We start from the raw sequence: 12,697 nt of genomic DNA on the forward strand, positions 1-12,697 counted from the left end.
CAAAAATCTTTCAATTCCTAACACAACCTCATCATAAAGGTATCATTGACAACTACATACTACTCATAGCTCCTTTGTAGTTGTAGATGCAGATAGAACTCATAGACCTTGGTGTGCTCATCATAATTTGGAATACTTGGGAGACCAGGCCATATATGGTGTGTTTCCAAAGCATAAATCAAATAGGAGGAAATATAGAACTACTTGGAGTCTCTAGCAAAATTCAACTAGGAATCAAGGTCATGACAGATGATTTGTGCCTAATCAATCTTCATATCTTTAGCAAATATTTCTTGTACTAGGAAGAAATGGTGCTCAATGAACTTAAAAATCTCCTCTAACCCTTTAGTATGAGGAGGAGTGTGAGCATATCCACAATCTCTCACTTTAGATTGGTGCTAAACAAAGTTTTCAACATTTTTCTCTTCTTCGAGCATGTAGTTTGGAACTAGGTTCTCTACATCTCCTCCTATTTGAGGGCCTTTTTTGTATTAAACATGGATGTAGAGGACCCAAAATCAATGTCACAATACTACTCATGTGTAGGGATGCCAAATGCTAACTGCATTGGTGCCTTGTTAATTAACAAGAAAGTAAATTGATCCGGAAATAGAATCTCTATCATTTATGTACTATCTCTCTCTATGCACTCCTTTATAAACTCAAGTACATGAATTACCATTGAGAAGCCAACTGCCTCTACCAATCCACTCTCCTTGAGTTTCAAAATGATTGGGTTAATGGGTTGGGAATTTAACCTCCTATGTAGATCACCTAAGTCATAGAACTTGAAGGAAGTATTTGTATAATATTTTAGCTCACTTTCTATGCCATTTAATTTTTCATAACCAACAACTCTAATTTTTGCTCATGATGGTTGCATAGGATGCAATTTTTGATAAATTTCCATTAAATAAACTTTTAGAAACCAATTTCTTGCAAATCTAATAAAATAGCCTTAAGGAATTTAGAGTGTTGAATCCACACAAATGAAATTATGTTTAACCAATGATTATGATGGCCTAATTTTCATTTAATTCCTTAAGTAACAATTGTTTAAACTTTCTATTTATTTCCATTTAAAATATTAAGTTCTCTTAAGAACTCTTACTTTACTTAAAGTAAAGTGATATGACTAAAAGTCATTGAACAATATAAACACTTAATTTGTAGGAAGTGCCTCACTTTTCTTTAGAATCTAGAATGAAGATATCTTTAACAATATTAGCATGTGCCAGAGAGAAAGAAATACTTAGCTTTTCCACAACATTGTTTTCCTTTTATTTAGAATCACAACATAGGGAGCAATCCTTTTTCTAGCTTACACACTTTGTTCTTGGAATTTCTACCAATGGCTTTTAACACTACTTTTACTTCATAATGGGTTCACATGTTCAACACTTACTTTTTCAAAAGTATCTTTTGGGAATCTGTGAAGGATATTCAAATGTTTGGGTTCCTAGACTTGGTATTCTCAAAATCCTCAAAAAAGTGGACCATTTTTTTACTTTGGGTGGAAAACTCCTTTCTCAACAACATATTTTGAATTGAGATACAACAAAAAACATTCGACTTCTTACCTGAACCTAATGGCCATGAGGAAAGATCTTGAGCATTGCCTCACTTATTATGATCTTTAAATAGTTATTTCAACACTATGCTGACATTAATTGATCATTCAAACTGAGATTTGGCTCAAGTTCATACAACCTTAGAAATAGAACAAAATGAATTCATTTCCATCAGTATGCAACAACAAAAACATGAACCCATATTTCTAAGCAATATTTGATCTTATTTCCACATATCTAAATGAGAATCACCATGCCCTCTAGCCACAACTTTGTAAGTCCTCAAGCGTTGGAAAAAGTACATTCACAACCCTTTTAATCACTTTCCATGGCTTCAACCTTCAAATTCATAAATGGTGTAGTTCACTTGATGGGTAAATCAACTCAACAACTCAAAATTTACAAGATATGATTTATTAGTGAAAAATAGCAAAGAACTTGATGGGGAAATCAAATGGATAGCTCAAAATCTATGAGATATGATATAATAGGGAAAGATAACAAAGAATGAAATTTCGAAAACTTACTTCTCATTAGGAGGATATAGTATCACACCCCAACCATAATTAAATCACCTAATCCCTGTATGCACTAGAAAAATAGGACACCCACATATAAAGATTAGGTAAATGTATTGTAAAGGGAGACCTGAGAAATGTAGGTAGCAGAGTGCTTTGGGAAAGGTAAGAAGTAACCTAAAATAGACTGACACACCTCTTACTCATTTTAACCAATGACCTCAAGATTTAAAAGAGGAAGAATAAAACTTGGCAACAACTAGCTCTGACTGGGGACCTAGGCATTTGCAAATATGTCTAAGAAGGGACCCAAAATCTTTGGTTTCACATAACTAGAATGAAAAAAATACAGTGGTCAACTAGGCTAAGCACACAATAGAAAGGAAATCTAAACTACGAAAGAAGGAAAGAAAAGCATGAAAAGCAAAGAAACCTACCTAGATTAGTATGCCTAAAATGTAAGCACACTTCTATGAGTCATTATATCCAAGATTTCTCAAGATTGAGGTCTTGAATGGTAGCTCATAGCTCTCAATTCATGGAGTGCAAGGGTTTGTAATGGAGGCCCTCGGTTTGACCTAGTTTGTGCCCATGCAAGTACACCATGAAACAAGAGATTCAAGGATCCAAAATATGAATGCAAATGAAAATGAAAACTAATCTATATGATAACAATGCAAAACAATGCGAGAAAGGAAATGTAATAACAATGCAATACTAATCTATGAAAACAAATATGGATCTAAGCTAATATGCAAATGCAAGGATGAAACCTCATGATGGAAGCCATGGATGCATGACAAAAGAAGACAAGAAGATAGAAGTTCTACACAAAAAGATTTAGTATTCAAACTCTTTCAAAAATCACTCTCCAAACCTACAAGATAACAATAGCATAATAATGGATCTATAGTCATGGATGTCCAAAATGAGGAGAGGGCTCTCCCTTATAAAGGAAAATATGGAGGTGAGAGGCTTCTCACAACCAATATGGGATAATAGAGTTTGATCCATGCGAGACAAAATTCCACCAATGAGAAAAGAGGAGTGTTTGAGAAGAAAGTGGAAAGCGGAAAAAGAGGACTCCCACTTAGAGATATGTGCATTTAAGTGTAGAGAAAATAAAAAAAAATTTATTTAATTTTATTTCCTTTTTCAAGTGGGTTTAATTTTTATTTATTTAATTTCTTTTTCCATCACAAATAGATATTTAAGTGGGAATTTTATTTAATTAAAAGGGAGCAAGTTCTTTTAATTAAATAGGAAATATTTAATTAAATTAAAAGAGGGATTTTTCTCTTAATTAATTAAATGTGGATGAATTTAATTACAAGAAAGGTATTCTTTTAATTAAATGGGGACTTATTTAATTTAATTAAAAAGGAGATTTTCTTTTAATTAAATAAAACTTAGGATAAAATGATCAACATTAGAAAAATAAATAATCGAATTTGATAAAGGAAATTGATTTGAATTGATTTAATCAAATATTGCAAACCATTGATTCAAGAAATTGATAAATTGATAAATTGAATAATGAGGGCCCATAGTCTAGGTGACCATTTTAGGGTGTATACATTTTCCCCTCTTTGACTAATGGGTGATTGATTTGAGAACACATGTAGTCAAAGAAAGAAATTGAATTGTGAGATCGATTTGGGATCAAAAAACAACCCAGATGTGTGGTCGATTTGGGAACACATCAGGACAAAGAATACAAATAAATTTTGACTTAAAAAAGTCAAAGATAAAATTGTTAAAACTAAATCAAGGATTGAAGTTGATAGCTATTGCCCCCTTGTGATCAAAATTGAAATGAGATAGAGGAGAAACAACAATTTGATAAAATTGGTCAAATCAAACCAAAGATAAAGTTCTTGATGTAAGATGAAAGATATAAGAATCACAAAACCAAGAGATCAAAAAGCATGCAATATTATGCCCAAATTGATTTAAAAGAAAAGAAGTGGCATAAAAGTAAATGGATGATAGAAGTTTGGAGGATATGGAAAGAAACATAAAGAAGAATATAAAATGTTCCATAAGAAAGAGAATGCTCCAAAATCAATCAACTATTTAAGATAGAAATTTTGATTGAGATCACAAAAGAAGATAAGGGAATGAAGATCAAAATGTGACCACAGTTGATTAAAAGTCCGCAAGAAAGATAAAGGGAAAACCCTCTCAAACTCATAATGTAGCCTAAAAATGCAAACTAACATGAAGTCTATTAATGCAAGCTACATGAAAATGCAATGGTATACTTGCAAAAGAGAAACTATAACATAGGATTTTGTGTTCATCATTCATTAGAGAATGTAAAAGAACTTATTTTCATCATTGGGCCATTATTAATGGACATAAAAAAAAATCACACAATCATCACTAGTCACAAACATAACTATGAAGATATGAATGTGATTTATATCAGATTGGAATGTGGAAAGATTCTAACATAAGCATCAAAGAGATAAAGGTCAAGATGGTTGCGATGTTAGCTTACCCAATTTAATGTAGCAAAACCATGCTCACATCAAGACATAGATGCTAGGATGACTAGAAGAATGGTTGTGAAAAAAAAGTCAAGGATGATGCCTCAAATCTCCTAAGTGTTTTAAGGGGACAACAAGAGACACTCTAGAGTTCAAGATCACACCCACAAGTAGAAAACAAATAAAAACATATCCCATGCCCCAAGTCCTCTAGCTATGCATCACAGAGAGACTTATTAGACAAGGACACTCAACAAAATAAATAACAATCAGCACACAAAGAAAAGATCATGAAACAAGTCAAGCATTAAGTGTGGTGTTTAATATTTAAGTGTGTTAACTAATACTGAGTTCTAAGGAAAAGGATCAAATGCTTGCAAGAAGGGAAGATCACATGAAAAAACTAGGTAAGACCAAACTGATAAGTGTTGAAAAACCCTCGATGTCAATGGTTGTATTAAAAAATGTAGTTGGGGTGGTGTTGAAAAAAACACCATTTGAAAGGTGTCCTTTAGACTAACGCATCCAAGAGACCGAAGCTAACATAGTTATGCCCCCTAGACAAAGACCAATTCCAAACCAAGACAAAAAGGACAAGGCATGATGGAGAAAGGCTAAGTATCGAGGACGCATGCTAAGAAACAGGGGTGCAAAGGCCTCAAGTAGTGCCCATTTCTAGGTTTTGCACCACTTGGATTTTGTTTTATTTTAAATTTTTTTTAGGACATTTTATAATTTTTTTGTATTTTTGCTACCAAGGTGCCTATTTCCAGGTTTTCACCAAGACACTTTTTCTATTTTTTTTGAATTTTTTATTTTTTTATTTTTTTGTATTTTTGTAATATATAATTTTTTTGGAGATACATCAAAGTGCCTATTGCTATTTTGTCACTAAGGTGATCATTTTTTTCACGACATTTTTCAATTTTTAGAATTTTCACAATATATCATTTTTTTGGATTTTTTTCAGGATCAATAAATATATACATAATATATAATACCCCCAGGCAGAATGGGCATTAAACTCTCAAGCAAGATCACATTATGTAGTTATAATGTCTAGCAAGGTAGAGGAAATGATGGAGCAACAAGTTGGTGGATATGATGGATAAGCAAGGAGTGTATGAAGCAAGTGAAAGTAATCTTCAAGGACTAACTCCTCAAGAGTACCCAAGCTAGATAAAAATTGTCATGTAAAGCACATTTGGATAAGAAATGAAAGGGAATCATAAGATAATTCATGAAAGCATAATGTAAAAGTGGGAAAGATGCAATCCAAAGGAGTAGACATATCAAGGGGCTTCATAGCGTCATATTTTACATTTTTTTTATTAGATCAAGACCAAAGGAGTAAAGGATAGAGAAAGACTAGAATGAATGGAGGAAAATATATATGAAGGCTAAACATGAAAGGAATGACAACAAGATCATGATACAATAGCTCACAAGATAGCCAAATGTTTGTGTATAGGTCAACATTGTCAAGATCAAAGAGAAAGGATGGAATGGATAAAAGACGTAGAAGAACTATGCATGATGCTTGATTTTTAGGTTTTCATCATGGTACTTATCCAAGGTACCACAAGGGAGTTTTTTTCACCATAGGATGAATTTATTTATCTTTACTTTTACTACCAAGGTGCCTGATTACCAGGTTTTCACCAAGGCACATTTTCAAAATTTTCATTTTTTTGCTTTCTTTTTTTTCAATTTTTTTTGTGTGTGGAAGAAGTCAAGCTTTTTATATAATGCTCCTTGAAATTTTAAACCATGACATGCAAAGGAGTTGAAATGATATGCTCAAAGATGTTGATAGGGTAAGGAAGATGGAAGACAAAAATGGAGGATATGGCTTTATGCAAAGCGAGTAAGATTGGAAGATGGAAATGAAGGCAAGATCAATGTCAACACACACCTTGAAGGGTGGCGAGAGGATAAAGAAAGCATGAATCAAAGAATACGTGAAGGAATATGTTGAGTGGATAGAAGAGGTTGTGGTTTAGGCACATGGAATGGAAGAATACTTTTGGAAGAAGATGAAGTGGAATTCTTTGGAAGCTTGAATGTCAACTTCAATTTTTGTTCAACATTAGAGACTCTCAAGAGAGACTTTGGAATCCATATAGTCGTAAGCCTCTTTTCATTTCTTTTTGATGATTTAGAGATAATATCTTGAATGATGGATTTTGGAACCCATACTTTTCTTATAATTTTTTTCTTAGATATCTCTTTTGACTTTATGCCCCCACATCGATTAGAGAAGACATGGTGGTCTTTTTTTTTATATGGATTCTTGAATTGCTTCTTTTTCTTGTATTGAACATTCAGGTTACCTCCAAAAGACTTGGGACTTGTGGAAGAAGAAGGATGATATGACTGGTTTAGGTGAGTGGGTGGATGAAAAGGATTCAAGGATATGCATCTACATTGATCTTGAGGAAATATAGGAGAGAGAGGGACATAAGGACCCAATATGGATGATGAATTAGGAGAGTTAGGAGGGAAAAGTGAAGGGACATAAGAACCCAATATGGAAGGAAGACATGAAGCATTTTGTATTGGTGGAGGAGGTCCAACAATGGATGTGGAAGATGCAAAAGGGAAATCAATAAGTTCATCAACATCTATATGACAATCAAGGACATCAACATCTTTAGAGTGAGCATGAAGATTCTAAATATAATCATGAACATCTTGAATAGAAACAACTTCTTTGATAGGAGTACTTGAAGCTTGAGAAGACTTAGGAAGAGTAGAAAGTGGAAGGGAACATGGAGTGGGTAGAACAACAAGATGGAAGGCTTTGATCTTGATAAAGATATTTGGATAGCATAAGTGTAGAGTTTTACTCTTGATTTTCAATAGGCTCAACATTGGAAGTAACAACACTATTTTTAATAACCTTAATGGAAGTATCATCTTTGGAAGGTGCAACTATATTAAGGTCATTTTGATTATCAATAAGCTCAGTGGTGTAAGTAGTATCTTGATCTTTCTTAGGAGAAGGCTTAAGACATGGTGGAATGAATGAGAAAGGGCATAAGGGATCAAAAGAACATTGAAATGTATCAGAGATATCATGAAAAGGATTGGATGACATGGAAGATTCTTGATCTTGATCTTTTTTTATATTATTTTCTTTATCATTTTTAGATTCCTCTTGACATGAAGCCACTTCTAAGGACAAGGAAGCCTATTGGAATTGTATGGAAGACTTTGAAATAGATGATGAAGGACTAGCTGAAGTAGGCATTATAGTGGATGGAGGCTTAGGCTCTTTAGGTTTAGCATTATCAAAAGTATTTGCAGCCAAGTGAAGGTTAACTGGAGTTTCTTTAAGAGGTAGCCTTTGAGGATAACTATAGGCAATCACATGAAAATCATTAGGATCTTTGTTGGATGAAGGATTGGTAGAAGGTTTGAGAGACTCAGAATCTTTATGGGATGTATGGATAGTGGAGGAAGTAAAAGATGGAAGGGGAGTATTAGAAGACACAGGTTCAACATTAACATGATCTTACTCAAGAGTGTAATTTTTATTTTTAGCATGAGGGTTCTTAGAAGAGGAACTCTTATCCCATTAATGTTGTATTTCAGCACAAAAAAATGCTTTCTCTTTGTAAAAAAATGTAGATTTATCATTTAGATATTGTTCACAAAATTTATCAATGTTTTCTTCAAGATTCGAGTCATATGGATTCCCATCAATATCTTTCTATGACTCATCCCCTTTAAGCATAAACATAGGACTGGAAGGACTTTTAGGACACGTAGGAATATAATAGCCACCATCATCATAATCATTATCACTATAGGCATTATGGATAGGCATATCACAATACTTTTCATGTTGTTTATTATGGTATGTCTCAATAAGAGGAATACGACTCTTGGTAGAAGTAGAAGAAGAATGATACCATGAAGAAGAGGTAGGTGAAGACCTACATGAATGATATGTAGAAGAATCATGGTAAGAATTGGAATATGAAGAATGTGAATGATATTTAGAAGAATCATAATAAGACTTAGAAGATGAAGAATCTGAACAATATTTAGAAGAATCATGATAAAACTTAGAAGGTGAAGAATTTGAATGATATTTATAAGAATCATGATAAGACTTAGAAGATGAAGAATCTAAATGATATTTAGAAGAATCATGGTAAGGCTTACAAGATGAAGAATCTAAATGATATTTAGAAGAATCATGATAAGAATTAGAAGATGAAGAATCTGAACAATGCTTAGAAGAATCATGGTAAGACTTGAAATATGAGGAATGCAAATGAAATCTAGAAGAATAAAAGTAAGACTTCAAAGATGAAGAATTCTTCGAAGAAGGATATCATAAGGTGATCTTGCATATGATCCTAGTAAAGGTTTCTGATTTATCCATTTTTTAAATCATTTTTGTCACAATGTTAGCATCCATGTATCTATAGGAGCAAATTTTTTTTTCAAATTTAGCAAGAAGGTCAAGATCATCTTGTCATGTCCCCTTTTCAAATAATTAAAAATAATAATCTTTTTCTAAGGTAGGCAGACCCAAAAAGAGGCTGTCAAACCTGTGGAGAAGGAGACCCAAGAACGGGATTTTGTAGGTTTCTAGGAAGGCTAAGGATGGGAGTTTGAAGCCATTCCATGTGCATGCTCATACAGAGTTTACCTTTGTGCTGAACAGTGCAGATTTGTGAGTTTTTGGGTGTATTTTTTGGTATGAGTTTGGTGTTTTCAGTTGAGTATTTCATATCAGTCTGGGTTGCTACTATATATCAAACTTTTAAATATTAAAATAGAGCTGAAAATATGTATTTTCATATTATTATACTTCTATGATAGATCATTAAGTTTTTGTAGTGATTCCAGGCTATTTTGTGCTATTTTCAGGAGCCTGATGAGCATTGTTTTTGTCCTCCGTTTGGGAGCTATTGTGTGCATGTTATAAAGATCTAGAAATATCATTTTATAGGCTGTTATGCTAATCAAATTTCTGTAAAAATGTCCACTTTCAGATTTATTAATAATAGGTGAAGCTGTGAAGCTTTTGGCACTATTTCTGGCATACCCGATTTGGGGTTTCTTGAGAAATTTGGTGGATCTTTGTGATATTAGTTGTTTGATTTTGAAAATCTGATTAGAGGTGGGAAATATCATATAAAATCAGTAAAGGGAAATTTCAGTGGTATCAGAGCCATGATCTTGCCAGCCTAAGGGTTTTTAGAAGTTTGCATGTCAGTTTTGACAACTACCCAGATCTTGCATGTCAATTTTGACAACTACCCAGATCTTGCATGTCAGTTTTGACAACTACCTAGATCTTGCATGTCAGTTTTGACAACTACCCATATCTTGCATGTCAGTTTTGACAACTACCCAGATCTTGCATGTCATAATTTATGGTTGCATGTTGCTTCTAATCAGTTGCATGTCAAAATTTATGGTCGCATGCAACTAAGTGAAAGAGAAAAAAGATATTTGCAGCGAGAAAAGAATAAAGAAATTTTGATCAAAACTCCAGTTGAAAGTAAAAGTACAAAATCCAAGGAAGGGAAAAGTATGGCTGATCTAGATGAGATGGCAGAGAAATTCTTTCAAGACATCCAAAATACTCAAAAGAAAACAGTGGATAGTTTGGCAGAAACTAGAGAGGCTTTGCAAATATTGACAGAAAAACTACAAGGAGTTGCATCTATTAATGAGAAAGGGAGAAATTCAGAGGAGCCAAAAAATCTGAAATCCACACCATCTAAATCAACCAAAACTATTTTCTTTCCTACAAATGAGCCACTAGTACCAAATCCAACCATTAATCCTATGGAAGAGGTTACAGGTAACTTGATTACATTAAGAGCTACTTACAATAGCTTAGATGATGACTTTTGTAGTTCGGTTCCTTTTAGAGAATATGTGGATATGATGAACACTTTGATGCCCAAGAAAGAGTACATAAGGGAGCATGACATAAGTAGAAGAGAGCTCAAAAATAAAATAAGCAAGTTTATAGCACCTACTTTTGATGGAACAAATAAAATTTCAGCTAGAGCATGGCTACAAAAATTACAGACCTTCTTCACACTTAACCCCATGAAGGAGAGTGATGCTGTTCAAATTACAAGTCTACACTTGGAAGATGCAACCTATGATTGGTGGTATCATGGAATGACTACTCAAGGTCATGATCAGGTAACTACATTTGATGATTTTAGTCAAAGAGTGATAGATAGATTTGACCTCAAGGATGATGATTATGAGGATGTTGTTGTGCATGATGGTAAGATACCTGGTAGAGATGAGCAGACATTGAGCATTCATGACTTTTCTGAGAGAGAGTACCAGGCACAGTTAGATGCTTTGTCACATGAGGTTGAGGCTAGTATTACTTCACATGATTTATCCTGTCAGCTGAAGGTGAGTGAAGACAATATTGTGACTACATTATCTCATCAAGACAGGTATGTGGAGTTAGTTGGTATTGGTCATATTACTCAGGTGAGGAGTTTTCTTGAGTTACTAGCTGATTCTAGTTTACGGATATGGACTCGAGATTGTTATATTGGCATTTGGGATTCAGTTGACTAGAAATCTTTAACACTTTTTGGTAGTAGTGATTATTTGGGTGCTATCATGGATTTGATTAGCAGATTGCACAGTGTTGTCTTTTCTTGTGCCAGAAGCTTATCTGATGTTGGTATCAGTTTTTATACACTGGTGTTGGGATTTGTTCATATATCCAGTCGACCATTTTTTCTAGAATGTGTTGATGGTATTTCATATTTGGTAGTGTGTACAGATGAGTCCCAAGGTCATATTGGCATTGATGACATCCAGGAGGATGTAGTGGACAGTTTTGAAGACTTAGTTTCCTTGGTAGTTTCTTTTGGTACAGAGGAGTTGGATAGCAGTGCTATAGTTTTTGATACTCTGTTTGTTGATATGAGCTTTGGAGTTGATTCATAGGATATGGATGGTAATACTCTAGAGACTAGTAACTTTGAGGATACTCCTTTAGATAGTGCATCAGAGGAGGTTTGTAGGAGACAGTCTAGCCAGTGCCATCATATGTCTAATCAGTTGAGAGTTAGTGAGCAAGACATTGCTATCACTTGCCAGCATTTTGATACTGCTTGTCAGTTGTTAGCCATTTATGGATGGGGTTCTCCTACTAGTGATGAGCAGGGAGGCAGTTATCTTTCCTTGATAGAGTTCCACTCTTTATGGGACGCTATCCAGATTTTGAGACAGGATTATATGCAGTTGGTAGCCGATAGAGATTATCTTATGGAGTGGGGTAGTATAGCATACGATGCATTGTTGGCCAAGGAAGATGAGGTGAGTGAGATTACTCAGTAGCTTGAGGTGACTTATGAGATTCTTGAGAGTACACAGTTTGCTTTCAAGGAGTCATAGTTTCATTTTGCTAAGGTGACCATGGAGTTAGAGAAACTATAGTCTTTACTAGATTCTGTACAGCCACAAGCTGTGGTGTCTGATGATCATAGGATGTCCATGGTTGAGATTGTCAAAGCTAGTGGATATGGGGATGCATCCATCCTTGATACTAACATTGGCATATTGGGTTCATCCGCACTAGAGTTAGGTTCAATTGAGTTGGGTGCTGCAGTAGATTGTTGTGGTATGCCTGACATGGTGGTGACCTCTAGCACTAATGGCATGAAGACTAGAGATGTTGTATCAAAGACCATGTGTGATATTGGTGAGCCGATAGTTGGCATGGTTCTTGCTAGTAATACTACTCCCTTGGTGATGTCTTTGGAGGTAGTAGTCAGTTCCAACTTGGTTAGTGATCAATTGCAGTTAGTTACATCTAGATTGCAGTCTGAGCCACTGACTGAGATTGGTGCATTCTATCATCATTACATTGTAAGGTATGCTCATCAATTTACATTTGATGACCATGTTGATGAGATGATGATATAGAGATGTACTTTGGTTCCTAGTGCTTATCATCAGTTATGGGATAGTTTAACGCCTCAGGATGAGAGTTGTGATGGGCACAACATGGCGATAGGTTCTACAGTTGACAACTTGATAATACATGACTTAGAGTAGGAGTTTCAGAGTGATGCTTCAATAGGTGTTGTTATTGATTCTACTC

The sequence above is a fragment of the Cupressus sempervirens genome, chromosome 6 (genome assembly GCF_028749045.1).
Source record: "Cupressus sempervirens isolate cs-2001-9-10 chromosome 6, ASM2874904v1, whole genome shotgun sequence".
NCBI lineage: Eukaryota > Viridiplantae > Streptophyta > Pinopsida > Cupressales > Cupressaceae > Cupressus > Cupressus sempervirens.